The sequence below is a fragment of the Perca flavescens genome, chromosome 8 (genome assembly GCF_004354835.1).
Source record: "Perca flavescens isolate YP-PL-M2 chromosome 8, PFLA_1.0, whole genome shotgun sequence".
Lineage (NCBI taxonomy): Eukaryota > Metazoa > Chordata > Actinopteri > Perciformes > Percidae > Perca > Perca flavescens.
Window position 1 is genome coordinate 34,201,654 of NC_041338.1, and position 9,861 is coordinate 34,211,514.

A 9,861-nucleotide genomic window follows, 5' to 3' on the forward strand; every position below is an offset into this window, starting at 1 on the left:
ATACAGATAATCTGTAAATTGCCAAATATCCACCCCAATAATCGGCCAGGCCGATAATTGGTCGATCCCTAGTTGAAACGCTCTAACTTCGGGGAATAGTTGTTCTGAATCAGGATTACGCGTCGATGTAGTTGCTGTTATCTCTGTCCGTTGTGATATTAATTGTTGTGAAGAAAAATATTTGAGCTGTAGAGTGAAATGGTCCGTGCTGCCTGATGTGCATCATGTCCAACATTGATCAAAGTCTTAGAAACGTGCCAACAAACTGGAAAAGACGTTTTTTTTTAAACAGGAACGTTTTAGGAGAACGTGGAGCTGTTTTTAATCTGATTGGTGTTTAATCTGAGCAGCTGTAAGCGGGCCCAGCGTCTCTTCACTGCTGTTTGTGCATTCACTACCGTCTTTTTCAACGCGTTCTCACGAACGGATTCGTAAGATTATCGCATGAAAATGTATGCACACCAATTAGTATGATATCCTACGAAATTAGGCGACCGCCGGCTGGTCAGCGGCACTTCATAGTTGAGTTTAGCCGACAATAGTTACTCTTAGCCGGCTATGGAGCTCCATGAACTGTCGGTCGTATCAGCGGCAGTTAGTAGTTGGGTTAAGCCAACAAAAGGTGACTGTGAGCCGGGTACAGAGCACCACGTACTGCCGGTCCATTCGGCGGACATTACAGTTACGTTAAGCCGGCGAAGACAGTTAAAGGTGCTGTAGGTAGGATTGTGAAGATCTAGGACTTAGCCAGAAAATGTGAACATCGACAACTTCTCAGTCCCTCTTCCCTTCCCTTAAAGCCCAAAACGGTCTCCTGAGCCCCTCCCCCCACAAGGGAGAATGAATGCATGTGCCTGAGCGGTGGATTTTTGAAAATCACACTACAGGCTGTAGGTGGAGCCAGAGGAGCTGGATTTTATTGTTTTTTTAATGACCTGCTTCATGTAGTTCTACTGGAACATTGGGTCAGTTTCAGCAAATATGAAAGAAAGTTAGTTTTATAAGTCTTACCTACTGCACCTTTAAAGTGATGGTTCGGAGTAATTTACCCTAGGGTCCTTTGCACCATGACCTCGAGCCAAACACCCCCCCAGAAGCTTTTTTCACCTGGGTCGAACATTGGGCGAGTTAGCGTAGAGTAGCGTTGAAGCAGCTGAATAGCTTAGCGCAGGGGCTGATGGACCCACGTTTGTATCTCGTAAATGACTCCACTAATAATGCCTGAAATGATACCAAACGTCTACACTGGTACAAATAGGTTATGCTCACATAAAACGATGGATTGGAAAGTTTGTAAGTACACCAGAAGTTTATAAACACCTGCCTGCTGGCTTCTGCTCTCTGTTGCTGCTGCTGCTGCTGCTACCTGCAGTTAGGGCTGTCTACAAATTACTACACCGAAAAGAGATACAACAACAATATTTATTAATTTAATGATTAAATAAGGTAATGTCTCCAAACTTACCTTAATTATTACTTGTCTCCTGCTAGTTATATTACAGCACTTACTTTAAAAAATAAGTTAAATTAAAAAATATTTTTGTTGCATCTCTTTTCGGTGTAGTAATTTGTAGACGTCCCTAAGCACTCGTCTCACAGCAGCAACAACAACAGCAGAGAGCAGAAGCCAGCAGGCAAGTGTTATTTACATAAACTTCTGGTGTACTTACAAACTTTCCAATCCATCGTTTTATGAGTACATAACCTATATGTACTAGTGTAGACCTTTGGTATCATTTCGGGCATTATTAGTGGGGTCATTTAAGAGATACAAACGTGGGTCCATTAGCCCCTGCGCTAAGCTATTCAGCGGCTAACGCTACTCTACGTTAACTCGCCCAATGTTAGACCCAGGTGAAAAAAGCTTCTGGGGGGGTGTTTGGCTCGAGCTCATGGTGCAAAGGACCCTAGGGTGAAATTACTCCGAACCATCACTTTAAGTTAAGGCACCAAAATGACTAATTAAGTTTGTTTTAACTGTCCGATCCCGTTTGTGTGAGTGCAGTTCAAAGGACAAAAATCTATATGAAGAAGTATGTTTATATTGTCTTATTGTGCACCTGTTTTGTCCAGGTGTCTTATCTCAGTGTCACTATTAAAACTGTTTTTAAAGCACCTGTGTTTTCACCTCGTGGGTTTTTATTCTCTGTTATTACTCCGAGTCAAACTGAAGATCCATTTCTTGGCATCAGACACCAAAACAGCTACTGGACACACCGATTCTCACCGGTGGAATGTTAACTAACTATATTTACTCAACTACTGTACAAAGTACAAATGTCTTTTTCTTTTCATGTCACTTTCTACTTCTACTCCGCTCCATTTCAGAGAGAAATATTGTACTTTTTACTCCACTACATTCATCCGACAGCTTTAGTTACTAGTTACTTTATATTAATTAAGATTTCTGCACACAAAACACATGTAGTTTATAAAATCTAATCTATTATTATACATTAAACTAGCCAACAACATAACAATTCCAGCTGAGATGATTAGACCATTAAACACACAACTGTTTGGATCCTTTCCACTTTCTTCAATGTGAGGGGTTTTCTGCATTAAGTACTTTACTTTTATTACTTTAAGTACATTTTCCTGATGATAATTACATACCTTTACTTAAGTAACATTTTCATTGCAGACTTTAACTTGTAACAGAGTATTTATACAGTGTACTACAGGGTAGGCTATTATTACTTTTACTTAAGTAAAGGATCTGAATACTTCTTCCACCGCTGCCGATATAAATATCAATATCATCATAATACAAAAAAATTATACAATCAATAAAAATGAAATGTGTTTATATATTACTTTTATTATTTTTTGGTTTGCTTTTTACATCAAAGATGGGGCACCTGGTAGGTGGGGTGCATACCATTAAGGCTGAATCGTTGCAGGTCTTCCCTTCTCTCCTCTCTGGTTCTGTCTAAATAAAAGCATAACATGCCTAAAAACATCTCTTTATACCAGAAGACATACTAGTACATGAGAAAATGGAGAGAGAGAGAGAGAGACACATCATGGCTTTCAAACGAGCAAAGTGGCAGCTGGTCAAGGCCACACCCCCACCCTCCACCTTGCCCCCCCTCTCTCCTCCTCAATAGCTGTAGACACAGAAATGGCACATCCTAAGGAAAGCTCATTGTGGGACTGGCTCTAGTGGCTGGAATTCTGCACCAAGGCTGAATTTCGGGAAAGAGACTTCAGATACAGTATTAGGGGACCACTAAGTCTATATAAAAGAGACTATATAAACTAAGGTCTATATAAAAGAGACTTCAGATACAGTATTAGGGGACCACTAAGGTCTATATAAAAGAGACTTCAGATACAGTATTAGGGGACCACTAAGGCCTATATAAAAGAGACTTCAGATACAGTATTAGGGGACCACTAAGGTCTATATAAAAGAGACTTCAGATACAGTATTAGGGGACCACTAAGGTCTATATAAAAGAGACTTCAGATACAGTATTAGGGGACCACTAAGGTCTATATAAAAGAGACTTCAGATACAGTATTAGGGGACCACTAAGGTCTATATAAAAGAGACTTCAGATACAGTATTAGGGGACCACTAAGGTCTATATAAAAGACTTCAGATACAGTATTAGGGGACCACTAAGGTCTATATAAAAGAGACTTCAGATACAGTATTAGGGGACCACTAAGGTCTATATAAAAGCATCCAAAGAGCACCATGTCATGGGACCTTTAAAGGGATCAATGCTACTTCACCAATAGACCATATCACCAATAATAATTATAATACATAAGTTTTATATAGCGCTTTACATGGAACTCAAAGACGCTTTACAAACAAAAGAAAGAAAGAAAGAAACAAACAAACAAACAAACAAGATAAGTAAATTATGGATAGGCCAATTGAAACAAGTGAGTTTTGAGCAGTTTTTTATAGGTGTTCAGTGAGTCAGAGTTTCTGATGTGGATGTGGAGTGAGTTCCAGAGGGTGGGGGCAGCTATTGCAAAGGCTCGGTAGTCACCTGAAATGGTATTCACTTCACAGGTGTGCTTTGTCAGGGTTAATTAGTGGAATTTTTTCCCTTATTAATAAAAAAGCAAATGGTGGCTACTTTGAAGAATCTAAAATATAAGACATGTTTTCAGTTATTTCACACTTTTTTGTTAAGTACATAATTCCATATGTGTTCATTGATAGTTTTGATGCCTTCAGTGAGAATCTACAATGCAAATAGTCATGAAAATAAAAAGGAAACGCATTGAATGAGAAGGTGTGTCCAAACTTTTGGCCTGTACTATATATATATATATATATATATATATATATATATATATTTTGGTAACACTTTACAATAAGGTAGACAAAAAAATAGGTTAAAAAATAGTTAATGATTAGTTACTATTTTTGAATGGTTAGTTACCCTTTTTGAAAAGGGTATAGTTACCCTTTTTCAGAAGGGTAACGAATGGTTACCCTTTTCTAAAGGGCAGTTACCCTTTTGAAAAGGGTAGTTACCCTTTTTCAGAAGGGTAGTTACCCTTTTTCAAAAGGGTAGTTACCCTTTTTCAATAGTGTAGTTACCCTTTTTCAGAAGGGTAACGAATGGTTAGTTACCCTTTTTCAGAAGGGTAGTTACCCTTTTTGAAAAGGGTGGTTACCCTTTTTGAAAAGAGTAGTTACCCTTTTTCAGAAGGGTAACTACCCTTTTTCAGAAGGGTAGTTACCCTTTTTCAAAAGGGTAGTTACCCTTTTTCAGAAGGGTAACGAATGGTTAGTTACCCTTTTTGAAAAGGGTAGTTACCCTTTTTCAGCTGCTACAGAGCTCCGGGACGCCGGCTACCGGCGGCAGTTGTTCAGCCGCCAATAGGTGACTGTGAGCCGGGTACAGGCCCCGCCAGATGAAGGTCCTCTCAGGGGCCGTGGTGGTGGAGTTAAAGCTGTAGTGCGTAGTTTCTGTCTGCCCCATGACAAATTCTAAGTGATGATAACAAAACTGTTGATACATACGCATGATACACGACTGTGCACCCCCCCACCTCCTCCACACACAGTTGCTAGTAGCCAAGGAGGACACGGAGGATTAAAAAAACCATGAAAATTATGAAATATGGAGCTACAAGGTTAATGCCCGACATGTTTATGCCCGAGAATAAAATAAAATATCTCCATCTGAAGGAAAAGTGCAACCAGCAGAAAGTTTCACGTGAAAATCAAGAGTTAAAAGAAGGGCGAGAGTTAAAAGTACAGAGTTTAATATGCAGGAGTGATGAAGAGCAAAACCTACCGAAGCTCCAGAAAAAACATGTCAATGAAAAGTGGAATACAGTTAGTAAGAAATCACTGCAGATTTCTTAATAAAAGCACTAATAAGCATTACATTAAAATCTATTTATGATCATTATTGTATAGATAACTCACTGTTAATTATGGGACAAGTACATTTTTTTTTTTTAAGGGTTTCTGTTTCCTTCGGGGAGTGTCTGCTGACTGCCGTCCCTCAGCTGCACTTTCTTTTTCTCTCTCTCTCTCTCTCTCTCTCTCTCTCTCTCTCTCTCCCTCTCTCTCATTAAAATGAGCATCAACCCTTTCTCCTGCAACAAAAAAAACAACAGAATACAGTTAGTAAGAAAACACTGCAGATTATTGGACAAAAGCACCAACAATCATGACAGTAATAACCTTTTATTATTGTACAAATAATATTCTATAGATAACTCACTGTAGTGTTAATTATGGAACTAAGTGTCCTTCAGCCTGCTTTTAAAAAAGCCTTCATCTTCTTCTGACTCTTATGTAAATATGAAAGGTTTGAGGGAACTTAAAATCCTGTTTCATCCATTAACTCAGGGACATGTACAGGTATGGGCTATTGTTGCCTGGGGAAACTGCCCGTGTGCCCTGATTGGCTGAGCTGAAAGAACCTAAATAAATAAATAAATAATAATAAAAAAATATAAAATATTTTTTTGCTGTTGTGGCTGCATCAATACAATCAATTAAATCAAATTAAATCATCCAATCTTGCCCTCAGTGATGCCCTCACGTGAGGGAAAGCCAAGCCCTTCTGGCTTCACGTGAGTTTTTAAAGTTATGGAGATTATGACAAATGCCCTGCGAATAGAAACCAGAAAAATCCACTTGAGCTGTGGATAAAGTGCAGCTTAACCTTGTAACGTTTGCATCACGTCGCGCAGTGTGTGTGTGTGTGTGGTGTGTGTGTGTGTGTGTGTGTGTGTGTGTGTGTGTGTGTGTGTGTGTGTGGGTGGGGGGGGGGGCTGTTGCCTTTTTTCCAGATTAGAGCAATAGACCCTCCAGATGTCTGTGCACGTCCCTGCGGTAACCGATGAACCAACCATCCTTTTCTCTACTGGATGTTGAACCGGCCACTTAAATCTTCCTTAACCCTTGTGTTGTCGTGAACCTGTCAGTCTGGGTCCGAAATTGGGAACTTTTTTCTGACATTTGTGTCGCCTTTTCTATGCTTTTGACGCTTTTGAAAAAAAAAACGTTTTTGTCCCTCTTTTCAACCCTTTTTTTTAATTCATGGTAAATAAACCTAATTTAAATGACATTTTACCTCATTTTTTAGTTTGAAAAAAAAGCAGATATTATGAATTATTTTGACTAATAGAATAGATCAGAGGATGTTGAGTGAGTCACAGACTGGTTTATGTCAGAGTTTGGTCAGGATGCTGTTTTTGAAACCATTTAAAAAATGTTTTTTTTTTTTTTTTACAAATGCTGTGAAATTAAATAAATCAACCAAAATTCAGTAGGTGTAATCATTACTTTTACCTGCGAAGAACATGGATGTATATGTCGTACGGGTTCTATACAACGTACATGCATGTATCCTAGTTATTTGGGGGCAATCTGGTTGTAAGAAACTCATATTTCTGATATAAAAAAAACTTTAAAAACGGATCGAATTTGACCCGAGGATAACACGGGTTAAATTCAGCCAGAGGTTTAAATCACTCCGGACATGACTTTGCTTTCAGTTGTTTTTTCATCCTTTCATCCAAGTACTTTATCCTCCCTTCCACCTTAATGTTGCAGGTTTAAGGAGTTTTTTAAGGGCGTCTGTTTCCTTTGGGGAGCGTCTGCTGGCTGCCGTCCCTCAGCTGCACTTTCTTTTTCTCTCTCTCTCTCTCTCTCTCTCTCTCTCTCTCTCTCTCTCTCATTAAAATGAGCATCAACCCTTTCTCCTGCAACGATAGAAAGAGTCCTGCTGCTGCCACCTGACAGACACAAAGGACACATCAATGATAATAATAATAATAATAATAATAATAATAATAATAATAATATGAACATAATAGTTGAGGTTGGAAATATTCTGCAACGTTAAAACAGACTTCCAGCTAAGAGAAGAACAGGCCAAAACTAACGCTTCAAATCTAACACACAGACAAACAGTTTTTTTTGTATCTTGGTATTATAAACAGCAACGCCTTCTTCATGATTATTAAAATGTAAAAAAAGGTGAGGATGTTTCATTTCAGAACAGAGGTCAATAAAAACCTCATAGAAATAATAAACTAATGACGTCAACTCAGCCCGATGAAATCCAAACAGTCAGGAGAGAAAGATTACGCTCACAGAACCGAGGAGTTTTAAATAATACATCATTATTAAAGGTGGTTTAATAAGCAGGCAGATTCATTATTATTATTATTAATTTTTTTTGTTACTGGTATTATTACATTATTATAGATATCGATAAGATATCTATCTATCTATCTATCTATCTATCTATCTATCTATCTATATATATATATATATATATATATATATATATATATATATATGTAATCTAAATATATATAAAGTTATATATATATATGTAGATGAACTGTATTGATCCCAAACTGGGAAATGTCTGTTACAACAGCATACAGAACATACAGAATATACTAGAAATAATAAATAAGTTTTTCTTTTTTAAATAGGCCTACCAGAGCAACTACTCCAAAAATCTACTATTGAGAATGTACAACGTATATCGTATAATATAAAATGTTTTAAATATATAAAATGCAAGTAATGAAAATGTGCACTTTCTGACTCATATTTGTCATCATTTAGTTTGTGCGTAATTGCGTTATTATAGCACATTCAGTTACACTCATTTTGCGCTTACTATTTACTGACGTCTGCAGCCGCATATAGGCCTACTGTGTGTGTGTGTGTGTGTGTGTGTGTGTGTGTGTGTGTGTGTGTGTGTGTTTGGGTTTCTCTGAAACTTCCCCCTAAAAAAAAAATCCCCAGGTCCCGTCCAAAACCCCCATACCATAATAGGAACTAATAAGACCTCATTATGAATAAACTCCACCCTAATCTCCAAAACTGCAGTTTTAGAAGAACTCGTTTATCTGTGTTCTCGTTTGAATCTAAACGCCGCGAGGTTTTAAGCTTCCATAAACTCTGACGATTGAGAAAGGGAATCTTCAAATGTTCATCTTTTTAAATCAAATCCTTTTTTCTTTTCTTTACGTCTTTCTCTGGTCTGGACTTGGTTCAGAGAGTGTATCGCTTTTTTAAAATAGGACTTCAGTCATTGTCTCAACCGTCAAAAGTTGAAATCTAAATAACCATCTTTATTTGTCAGATACAAAAAAAAATGAATGAAGTGGCCGGGTGGGCTCGGTGGGTAGAGCAGGCGCACATAAACACAGAGCTTTGTGCCTCGACGCAGAGGTCTAGGGTTCGAATCCGACCTGTGCCGATTTACTGCAAGTCTTCCCTCTCTCTCTCTCCCTTTCTCACCTAGCTGTCCTGTCCACTGAAGGCGGAAAATAATCCTTAAAAAACTAAATGAAAATATTAAAAAATTTTTATCTTTTTGTGTGTAATACACCGATAAAAAAATAGCACCCGCTTCAGTCCACCGTCACGAAAAAATACCGCATTGATATGTTGTGCATTTGATTGTGTTTGTTGGGTTTCCTGCTGTGCTCGGTCACTTTGATTTCTCTCTAACTTTTGTTCAAATTCTTAAAAAAAAAGGGGCATATTCAGCCCATTCTGACCATCAAACCTCACCCTCTCTCTGCGCTTTCATCGCTGGCAGCATGACGGAGGATTCTCAGTCGCACCGATTTCATCCTGTGGAGTTTTTTCTCTGTGCGTAAAAGAGCCGTTTGCGTCCTACAAAAAGAGAGAGATGAGAGAAGAGCGCGCAGGTTATTTCTCATGTTGCTTTTTAACATCTATCTATCTATCTATCTATCTATCTATCTATCTATCTATCTATCTATCTATCTATCTATCTATCTATCTATCTATCCGAGTCTATTCTGCCGCGAGTGGGTTTTGGCATCTAAAAAACAAATCTGGTGCGTAAAAAAGAAGAATAAAAAGGAGAGCGAATAAAGCGCTTGAGTCAAACTTTGTGCGATCCAAAGCCCACCCAGGCTGCAGATCGATGTCTTGAAAATCCATTTTTTTTTTGGTCTCCAGTTCACCCACATGACAGCTCTGTTTTCTCTGAGCCGCGAGGGCTTTGGTTTCAGGAGCCAAAAGATGCGTCCAGATCTGATCTATGACTCTGACAGCTCGTGACCCCCCGCGCGGCCGCTGCATGCTCGTCTAAAGAAAAAAAAAGAAGAAAAAAAAAATACAAATACATGATGTCACGCGAAGCCACAAGGGGACCATGGATTTACCAAATACCTTCCAGTTGAGCAGGAGTCCTGCCAAGTGAGGGACAACCTCCTCCTCCTCCTCTTCCTCTTCCAGCGGCGACAAGTGCACAGAATCGACGGAGGAGAATTGAGCAGATTATCTTCTCTACTTTTCTCGCTCTCCTTCCTGGACGGGTAACGATCGGCGAGGTCTCGGCTCTCCGCACGCCGTTATCGAGCGAGCCA